The following is an 11,507-nucleotide window of genomic DNA, read 5'->3' on the forward strand; positions in this document are numbered from 1 at the left end:
CATGAAATGAAAAGTTCCCTAATCTTCCTCAAATTATGAACTTCCAGTATTTTGATGGCAAGACTTTCTGCCTTTAAGACCGTGACACCATATCAAGCTATCAGTACTTTTCTACAGCTAATCCTTATCCGTTTCCTTATTTTTTACTATAATTGGGCCCGATTTCACTTCAACAGTTGTCCGACTGGAGCAGAGAGGCAAAGCGCAAACAGTGACTACATTTATATGCACCCAATAACCTTTTCAAAAGCCAAATATTGTCAGCATTTGGGATATTAAAGGTCATGTGAACGCATGCAAAAACCTGAATATGCTTTTACTCAGGTTTTAAAAACACGAAGAAGACCCCTGGGTTACTCATTTTCTAACCTGAATGTTGTATCATGTCAAAGGAATCGGGTTACTGCCTTCAAACAAGGCATTGGTTTGCCTCTGCACTGACTCTTGCTTGACCAAAGTACTTTTAAGTACTTTTCATCCTTCCAGTACATTGTATTGATCTGCTGATTGTTCACCTTATTTGAAAATGACTGTGTGTGTCGTACATATACACAGCATATGTAAAAGTCTGTACGTCTGCCGCACAATTTGCGGAAATGCACAATCATGGCAAAACCCAGTCGTAGTTATCTGTTTCGTGTAGCGCGCCACGTTGTAAAGTTGGGCCATCTGGGGGGGGGGCGTGTTTATACGATTTAACATGTAGAATCGGGTCAGGCTGTCAGGACAAATGATCATCGTGATTGGCTGTCAGTTAGCGAATCAGTGGACTGGACAAGAACCATAAGTGGTGAAAGCGGCTTTTGCAATGTGTTCGTTGGTCAATTTCCGGTCTGTCTTGCCGACTTCTAGACCGACGCAACTGTTGGCCATGACGTTCGATGTCGGATTCGGGCTTTTGTTATGATAGAAAGTAACTCGCGGAAATAACATCTATTTGCATCACGGCGTTTGTGCGTCGCCGCTTAAATCGTGTCGTTCAAAGGCAGGGGTAACTCTCTCCCCTCACGCAAATGTAAACGATTTATTATGAATTTTTCCGAAATCGGAATTTTAACTTTAACCCGAATATTGACATGCATGTAAAGTCCAATTTATGTGTATTTGACTTCACTACACATCTGAAAGTACATCAGCAACTGGTGCTCATGATTTATCTAATGGGGGATTGAAGGGTCGTCATTGACCCAAGTCTTTTTATCTGTTTGTTGGAGAGCTCCGTCCTTATTTCCCACAAATAACCAACCGGCGTTTATTGTATTATGGTGATTCGAACGCTGACTTTGTGGCTTAAACTTTGCGGTGTATTATTTTCCACATAATGTCGGCAAAATTGTCCGACTTACTTCCATTGTATTTACTTTGCAAATGGCATCCAGTGTCCATTAATAGATTAATTATCCAAAATGGTAATAATTCAAGCACCCCGCCAGCGGTGATTGTGTGGTTTGTGGTTGTCAAGAAGAGAAACCACTACTCGGACGCTGCTTCTTCGTGCGTCACTTAAACCACAGCGTGTAGCTGAGCTGTTGCGATAAAGCTCTAAAAATTGCAACTTCACATCATTTTCATTATCCCTTAACCAGATTTTCACCAGCTGATGCAACTCAAAAGGGGACATGATTAAAAATTCCAATGCTAATTTGCTCTGAGGCTCCCGAGGTGAAAATGCAGGCGGTGCTGCTTGTGATTATTTATGAGCAAGGTTATTAGAATAGCGAAACAAATTAAGCAGGCGTCACTCTGGATTATGTTAACGCGATAAAAACGCCACAATGTGAGGATGCGTTTGAACACGACGACGGTACAGTACGCTCGGGTCAAATCAACAGCAAAATCCAGTTGACCTCGCTGTGATCAGGACATGACTTGATTTGTGCGCTGGCAACGATGGTCGTCATTGGTGGCTAATGTCAACTAATGATTGTCACTGCAGTGCCACTGGCTGTACTCGAACGGCCGGACGTGGTACAGTGTGATCGCGTGCTTAAAATCAACAGCTGCAGCACAGTGTAAGCCAGTTGACTTCAATGTTGAAACATTTTTTTCTACGCTACCAGAAATGTCGGTGTCACAAAGCGAAGCCCCTCCCCGTGAGTGCGAATGCGCGGCTGCGTTGTGAACAACTTCTCTGTGAAACGCCAGCGAATTAAACGAAGCGGAATGCTCAAAGGAATTTGGTGTGAAGGTAGCATAAGAATACGTTATCACATAATGCAAAAAAAATTTCGCTCACATCCAAATCCACTAAATTGACTGTTTTTCATTGTATTGTTTGATATTTATGGCCTGGAACTTGTAGGATGTGAATAGAAAGTGAATGCATTTTGCGACCAGAATTGTCATGTTCTGGAAGGATGCCAGAAGGATGAACATTGCTGCCAAGCCACACAAATACAGAAAGTATATATAGACCATCTTATTTATTTATTTTTTTAACAATATGTCCATCCATCCATCCAATATCTTAACCGCTTTTCCTCACCAGGGTCGCGGGGGGTGCTATCTTCGGGCAGTAGGCGGGGGACACCCTGGACTGGTTGCCAGCTAATCGCAGAGCACGCAAAGACGAACAACCATCCGCACTAACGCTCATACTTAAGGCCAATTTCGAGTGTTCAATCAACCTACCATGCATGTTTTTGAAATGTGGGAGGAAACCGGAGTACCCATAGAAAACCCACACCGGCACAGGGAGAACATGCAAACTCCAGCACAGGAAGGCTGGAGCTGTAATCGAACCCTGCACCTCTGCACTGTGAGACCAACATGCTAACCGGTTGACCACTGTGCTGCCCTTTTTTTTATTTATTTTTTTTTAAATTTTTTTTAACAGTATGTATGCAACAATATTTACACAGGAGGTACTCATTCATAAAAAAAATATATGCTAATTTATTGTAAATAACTAATGTGGAAGAGTCAAACAAGCACACTAAAGTCAACATTCAATTTATGAAATTTTATTTTGTGCGTGCGTGTGTGCGTTCGCTGCCCTGCATGTCTTGACAATTTGGGCGTCTGTGCATGTTTCATCTGTGTATACAGTCATTTATATACAGTATTTATCACTTTATAGTGACTATAGGCATTAAATTGGAACCGGGCTCTTGGGCTTTCATCGTAAATCCAGCTCTTGTCAGACATTCTCAAGTGAATGTGTCACTTTCAGTTAAAGCATTGGTAGCATGAAGGGAACTTGTTCGTACGTAATAGTATTAACTGTGTAGAAGTTCCCTAAAGTTTAATTTCATTGTGAACGTGTTCTTCAGTAAACAGCAATAGTTTGATACTATTTCTCTCTGACCTTTCTGAGACTTTAATATACACAAAAAGGCTGCAGGTATGCTCATTGGCAATGAGTTATTTATATTTATGAGTTCCAATACTTGCTGTATTTTCCTCAGTATTTTCTTTCACCGCCTTCCCTTTTCCCCTCAACACCGCATCCTCATTTAATGGTCTCGTGAACATGAGCCGGGGTCGCTGTTAGGTCGCAGCAAATTTATCTTAGAAATGCGCTTCGAGGCAGGCCGCATATGAAAAGCATCTTTACATTGATTAGATAGTTTGGCTCCACGGAAGATAAGAGTCCAGTTGGATAAGTAGCAGCAGAGGTGGCGTGAACGGGGATAGAAGTCATAATGCAGTCTTGTTCTGCTGGCAGGAAGTCATTTGTTGTGTGGATCTGTGCGTATGCGTGCGTGCGGAACTCATCTCACACTGTCCTGTTCAGATCAAATGAAAAACTTTAATGAAAGTAGTGCTGCTAACACATTCACGATTACGATGGAGACGAGAGTACCAAGGATATGTGTTCACGGCCGTATATCTAGACGACGTTACAAACGAGATGACGATGACGTCACGTGGCACGAGGAGGCAATTACTGTTGCTCGTTTTACACTTAATGTTGAAGTGTTTTACAATAGTGACAGCTGAGGTTAGTGGTAGATTATGGCGGGTTCTGATTTTGGTAAAAATATAGGCTAGGTTGTTGCCATAGCAACGGAGCTAACAAATGTTGCACCACTCCTTATTTTAAAACACCTGGAAATTGTTTAAATGATAGCGGTGACACAACAAGGTGGTACTTAAAGTATTACCAATGGAGTAGATTAAAGGGACAGTGTGTAGAATTTAGTGCCAGCTTGTGAATGCAACGTCCTAAATTTGAAGCACTACACTGCCTCAGAGAGACCAACATCACAAACCTATCACCAATTTCTTCAGCTGAGGTGCAAGCAAAATGTCATCACAAACGACTTCTTGTATTCCCTCAAGTGACGAAGGAAGTGCATCGCATTTGTTATGCAAGCTGTCATCATTCATCGGATGATTGTCTTTTTAGGGTCCGCCGCAACAGAAAGTTGGAGGCGAGACATGTCAGCGTCCTGTACGGTGAGGCACCACCCGTCTAATATAATTTGCTTTTACTTGATCGAAATGAATGAATTTTGAAAAATCAAAGCATTATACACACTCTCTCTTTAAGGTGTTATGGTGGGGACTTTCTGATAATGAATTAACATTTCCTAAGATCAAGTCAAGTTTATTTGTATAGCTCTTATTCATAAGAGTCACAATGTACTTCAGTCCACAGTTGACAAGTATTTGCAACATACACTGACGGAATCCCCTAACGGGGCAAGGGAAAACAAAAAAAAACCCAAAATGTCTGTGAGAAAAAAAAAAGAAACCTCAAGAATGGACGACAAATGGAGATGGATGATCAGTCTGCAATATTAACGAGGACAAAGTGACAGTCTATAAAATACTTTCAATTATGTCCAAATTTAAGTAAGATAGCCCCAAAAAGAATGTAACTCTGTCATATACAGAGGTCTGGAGGTTGTATTGAGACCTGATTAAGGGCTATACAAATAAAATTGACTTGACTTGACCTGTTGACTCCTTTACAGAATAGTGTTGTGTAGTTTTCCATAAAACTTTGTAGAGATGTGGTGCAGAGTTCAAAGAGCATATTTTCAGGTCCTGTATGTAAAGGTGTGGACTATTTCATCACACAGATGTTATAGTCTGCTTTAATGAGATCCAGATCCAACTAAAAACACAAAAAAGCGGGCAGCAAGATATTCTGCTGGCCGTAAACTTTCCCCAAGCCACATGTTTAAGACCCCTGCTTTAAACCATTAAACAGGTCCTGGAATTGATTATTTATTTTATTAATGTATTTTTTGTAAATAAGTAAGGCTCCTGACTACAATTTTTGAAAATAAATATCCCTCAAATTGAAATTGAAACGGAATTTTCAAGAATCCTCCCATTAATGAAATATTAAAATGCATAGTATTTATAGCCGGAAAAATATTTTCAAGGAACTGCCAGCGACTAGCCTTGCATGCATGTTCTACCAGTTCCGTGGGAAGGCCATTGTTGCTTTTGAAAACAAATATTTTTAAAAGGTCGTCGTCATGTAAAGAAGCCGCAAGTGTTCTTGTTTGACTGCGACGTTTGTGGCGCGTTGTTTCGTACGCACGAGTGTGCATCAGCGTGCACAGCCAGTGGCTTCCTTTTCCCACATGACAAGCAGCTCCATTGTTTATTGCGCCGTTTGCATGCTTTGTCTGTGGGCCAATCTTATCTCGCACTTGGACCCCAGCCAGCTGCAGATATTCATGAGGGATGGAATTGCATTAATTAACTTCCAGTAACCCGATATGTTGAAATGCAATATGTCAGAATCAACCGCTGGCATTTCCAGTATGTGCTCCTCAACTTTGGAGCTTTGACATATTATTCAGCAGAAGCATTTTGGGAATCCTTCGCGTCGGAAAGAGCGCAGGCCTATTTTTGTGGTGCGGTCTGTTTCAGGTTCTATAATGACTCCTCATGTCGACTCGTGAATGCATTACCATCTGTGAAATGCCAAACAAATTACATGTAACCTACACCGACTGGATCCAGCAGCGCTCCTCGTCATGTCCATTAGAGGCCAATGAGCTATTGCAAATATTTTATTGGCAAATCTAATGAAGCTGCGGCTCTCATTAGGAATTTACAGGACACACACAAAAAGCTCAGGACTGTAATGAAGGCCTTTCAGCATTGATCAAGCCAGCAGCGTCCCTAACTTGAATGGCACTCGAGTTATTTTAGTTAACGAAAACTAGATGGAAATATTTTTGTCAACGAACATTTTTCACCGGACAAAATTAGGCGAGACGAGACTAAAACCTCCAGTAATAAACAATAACTAGAATAAATCCATATGCATTTTAGTGTACTAATGAAGACCGGACGAAAATGTTCAGTAATAAAAAGTGGGCTAAAATCGATGGATATTTTACTACAGAAGCAAAGATGAGATCAAAATAAACTTGATTTCTTCCATCGAATGTAACTCTATTGACGAGGTTCTCGCAGCATTCATGGCAAAAGAACGCTTGGTGGCGCGTTCTTGTGCGATTCACAGCCAAGTAACACTCGGTCCGTAAGTGGTGAGTTGGCGTTCACGGCAAAATAACTACGTTAATGCTCATGTTTTGCACAGAGCCCGGGATAAAAAGAAGACGTGATATATGGACACTTTTTTGCTATACTGACGTGGAGGAAAAAGGACAAACTTATGCTTGATTTTTGTCGAAAAGGTGTGCAAAAAAAATAAAAATGAGATGTCGCAGTTCAGTACAAAAATTAACAAGTTTAGGGTGGTTGTTTATAACATGAAACCAACAGCTATAATGCCCCCACAATGACATTAAACGGATGCTAGCTAACTTACTAGCTTGTAGCACGTAGCGGTAGTAGCCAACTGTTGACATAATTGTGCGTGAAATCGAATTTGTGCTAAGTGAGATGTGATATACTGGTTGTCAGTTGACTTTCCAAACAAATGGCAAGAGGCCAGACTCTTGCCTCCATTGATTTTAAATGATGGTAAACTCCACTGGCAGTCATAGCCAATTATTTTTGCTTATTTAATGATGAGATGAAGTGTAACATATTTTGACTTAAGATTTTTTTTTTTTGCTTTCACTGCAGATTAATTAGTTTTACAGCAACAAACCTTTCTTGTCTTTGTGTTGTTTGGGCAGATACGTGTGTGCATACCAATTCCGATTTGGGGATTTATTTTCATTTTTCTGTTTATGGTCCCATGACTTACTTTAATTGTTACACTTGCAGGGACAAGACTGAATGTTAAGATCAAAGTAATAATAATAATAATAATAATAATAATGAGGATCACATAATATAAGCTTGACTAGCCACAAGAAAATGTATTTTTGTCGCCCGTAAAATGCAGTATCAATTCAGCCTCAGCCTCCTTGTATTGCTAACCTTCTTTCAGGGGGGAAAAAAAGCAAAACACACATGCATAGTTAACCCTTTGCTGGTTGAAATGAGGTCCTGTGGGGTATGTTGATGATTGGCACGATATATGGACATCATGTATTCATGGACTGCAGCAATGAAGGTAAATTTATGCAGGGATCTTGCCCAAAAAGGCCACATTGAAACCTCCCTCCCTTATTGAGCTGTTTATGTGATGCACACTTCTCATGATGGAAGCGGTGAGTGATGCATATAATTTAGTTGTTTGCGACTCCTGCCACATGATCTAATAATTGATTTCCGATTGATCATTTCTGCAGAAGACAAGCCAGTGTGTTGTTTCAACAATGGTAAAGGTGGAAGTAGGTGGAGTAATGCCGCAGTACTGCCATCTAGTGGAATGCTGGTGGGGGCGTGTTGCTAAAAGAGACGGTACTCATTATGTCAGAATTATAGAATAAGTGAGGTGAAATCGACACGTGAATGAAATAATATCAGGAGACTCGAATGAGTTAAAAAAAACGATAGAATAGAAAATAATCATTTAAAAGCTGCATTCAGTAAGCCTGGATTTGCCTTGAATTCCTAAAATGAATCGCTGGCTAATGCCGCCATCGTGTGGTCATGCTGAAGAGCTACAACTTGGTAGAGGATTTACTGACAGTAGTCTAAGGTAATATTTTAAAATGGAACTTTTTACTCAGTTTAATTTATGGACCAAGTATACTAATAATAATGTGATATTCAAGCAATCAATTCCAATAGTAACAATTATTGTCAAGTTTTGTTTCATTGTCTTTATATTTGGAATGAGGTACGTTTTTTAGTAGGCCTATATGATATGATTTATAATTTTGTGTAATATCAATTATTTTGTGAAATTAATTTGTATTAGTTTATTTATTTATACGTTTTTCATAATTTGATATGGGCTACCGCACAGAACAAAAAATGAGTCAGTAGTACTTCGGATATTATCCCGCTATACACCTGAGGGTGAATATCCAGATTGTTAAAATAACATTTAAAATATTTAAAATGATTACTGTATTGAAATTATAAATATATTCATGCATGTAAGAGTTTAGAGTTAAATTTTGTGAAGAAAAAGCTTTGGAGGTGGTGAACAAAAACACTCCATGAACAAATGAACAATACATAAAATAACTAGCAAAATGTCTGCAGATTATTATTTTTTTTATATAATTTATAGAGCAGTTGAATTATTTGTCTTGAGTCAATTGTTGCATTCTATTTTTTCTGCCATAGCCCTAAGAGGGCTTAAAATTCCATTTGTGGAGGTACAGTAATGTAAATCTGCTGCCCCTGCAGCACAGCAATGAAATGTGGCACAATATTTATTGACTCTGTTACTGCTAAATTGTCAGGGGGAAATTTTTTTTTTGTCCTCAGGTGAGCTGTGTGTCATCTTTTTGCTTGCTGCGAAACATCCGTCATTAGTCTCAATTACCAGTGCACTAAGCTTTCGACTCTACAGTATATTGTTTTCACCAGAATGGAAACTGTTCTTTTCTTTCTTGACTGATACTGTTAAATTGAACATTTAAACGTTTGGCTTTGTAGTTCGCAGTAGAAAAATCGAGAAACGTGTCAAATTGTCTTTTGTGGAGCGAACTCGCGATGACAACTTTTGAAAAATCATCAATTTAGCGGACGTTGTAAAATATTCTGACTGATTTCATTTTTTTTTTTCCTTAACAATTAAACTATAAATTATGTCTATATTAATGTAAATGTAATGTGCTTTTATAACACGAGAGTTAGGAAACTTTTTTATATTTTATATTTATTAAAGCAATGTTTATAACACCACAAGCTTTGTGTAATATTTAACATATTTTGCGTCACATAGTCAAAACATCTTCAGTATCATTACTATTAAAACACAAGCTTCTCCGAGATTGTAAGTAGTTTCAAACTAACTTACTCTTGCTTGTGTATATATATACATATATATAACTGCGCAACCTTTTTATTCGATCATATAAGTTTGAATTTTTGTCATGACTCCTCAAGAAGGACGAACAGTTTGACGCTTTCATCATCGGTACAATGCTGTCGTGGCTTGTACATTGCACCAAATGAAACATTGATGTTCCCCGCCAAGCCTCCATCCTTCTTCCTGCGCCTTTTCGCAGACAATTGCACTTTTGCTTGGCAATTTGTTCACAGCCAAGATGTATGGCCGCCATGATTAATATTTAAAATCAAATTTGGCAAAAAGACAGAGATGGATGCGGCGCCTCCAGGGCTGTCGTGGGAACTCGGGCACAAGTACATCCGTGTGAAACTCTCCGGGCTCCATTAACACAACAGTTCCAATTTAGTGGCTATACTTTGCGTCCTGTTTGGCCAAAAGAGAATTGTCACTTTTGTTTTGTTAAGCCACATTTGGAAAGATGCGTCGCATTATGATGGAAAGAGATATTTATGGATAGCATTGCTCCATTAGGGTTTTCCTATTGGGCAGGCAAACGAGGCTGAACTGTTACACTCAGAAAACGGTGGCTTTCAATTCTGGCAAGTAACAGGGATGGGCCCTTTACTCTACTTTGCCAGTCCGTCCCGCGTCCTCCTTCCGCGACCTGGCCGCCCATACGTCCTTTACACTCTTGTCCTTATTCATAAAAATAACCACCCTCCATTACCACCAGTCTTCCTCCTTTTAAAGCGCTTCCGTCCTTGCATTTAATCCTCCGCGCCCCAGGCAAAATTACAAATAATAATAAAATGTGTCCATGCATGACGAGAGGCTAACGGCAGATGTTTCATAATTCATTTAAAAAAACCTGATTAACAGCCACAATAGCTAAATTTAGCCATAGAAACGGATTTGTACTTACCTTAGTTGCTTCGGTGGAATAGCAATGGGTCTCCGCGTTATTAATTGTGGTATAATCTGTAATGAGGCACTCATGAGGCAGTGAGGGACATTTGCACTTTTATTATTGTAAACATCAGAATAATCTTATATTTACTTACATTTATGCAATGACGGGGTATATGCATGTCATATGAGCGTGAGAGAGACAATGTGAGAGAGCGATTAGATTTTATTCTAGTCCAAGTACAGATGTTTGTATTCTTTGCACGCAGTACTTAAAGGTTCGGGCGAAATCCCTCTTCCCGCCTTGGTTAATCTGTCAAATTAAAAATAAAAAAAAAATCTCATCCTCTGCCCTGCGTCCGTCCGTCCATCCGTTCTGTCCCTGGGGTGAAATTTGCATCTCTGGTAAGTAAGCAAGACGATGACAACACACAGCCTTGTGATGCCACATGACCTCACAGCTTGGTGATGTCACTCAATATGACACAATTCCTTACATGCATCGAGGCATTTTAAAGCAATTGTAGCTGGAGTGATCTGGTCACACCCTTGTCCAGCTGCAGTGGATTTTCTTGGTTGGTGAGTCGACAAGAAACCTGTAAATTAGTTTTTGACCACACTACCATTTTTCATCTTGGACCCCCAAAAAAATGTCCTGGCAAAGCTACGTGGAGAGCCTGATGGCAGAAGGCACCTGCCAGGATGCGGCCATTGTCGGCTACGGTGACGCCAAATACGTTTGGGCGTCATTGAGCGGCGGCACGTTCGCCAACATCACGCCGGCTGAAATCGACGTGATGGTGGCCAAGGAACGCGACTCTTTCTTCACCCAGGGGCTGACCTTAGGCAATAAAAAATGCTCCGTCCTCAGAGATAGCCTCAACGTGGATGGCGACTGGACAATGGACTTCCGGACCAAGAATCAAGATGGGGGACCCACGTACAACATTTCTGTAGCCAGAACTGACAAAGTCTTAGTTTTGGTCATGGGGAAGGCAAGTATCCACGGCGGGGTGCTCAACAAGCAAGCGTATGGGATGGCTGACTACCTGAGGAGATCTGGATACTAAAGCGGCCCACCTGTCTGTCAACCACGTCTTGTCCTAGTTATTCTCCTCCAAACCGTCTTAGCTTTTTTTTTTATTTTTTTTTTAAGTCGACCCATAGCCGAGATAAGCTTGGGACAAAAGAAGTTACTTAACGAAGACCAGCAAAATGAAAAGAGCGCCTGCCTACGTATCTGTTGACTGTCTTCCCTGCCAACACTACACATGCCCACAAAAAAGCCCTTCCTGCTGGACGTGCTCTCAGATCTGCGCATGCTTGTCACCCTTGTGTAGCTATTGTACTTGGACTCGCT

The 11,507-nt window shown here is 40.3% G+C and overlaps 1 pseudogene; it reads left to right on the top strand.

Moving 5' to 3' along the window:
- Window positions 1-10,797: 10,797 nt before the first annotated feature.
- Window positions 10,798-11,217, top strand: LOC148337014 (profilin-2 pseudogene; annotated as a pseudogene).
- The last annotated feature ends 290 nt before the right edge of the window (window positions 11,218-11,507 follow it).

Source organism: Idiotropiscis lumnitzeri, chromosome 5 (genome assembly GCF_059441095.1).
Source record: "Idiotropiscis lumnitzeri isolate Australia: NSW breed Sydney's pygmy pipehorse chromosome 5, RoL_Ilum_1.0, whole genome shotgun sequence".
Lineage (NCBI taxonomy): Eukaryota > Metazoa > Chordata > Actinopteri > Syngnathiformes > Syngnathidae > Idiotropiscis > Idiotropiscis lumnitzeri.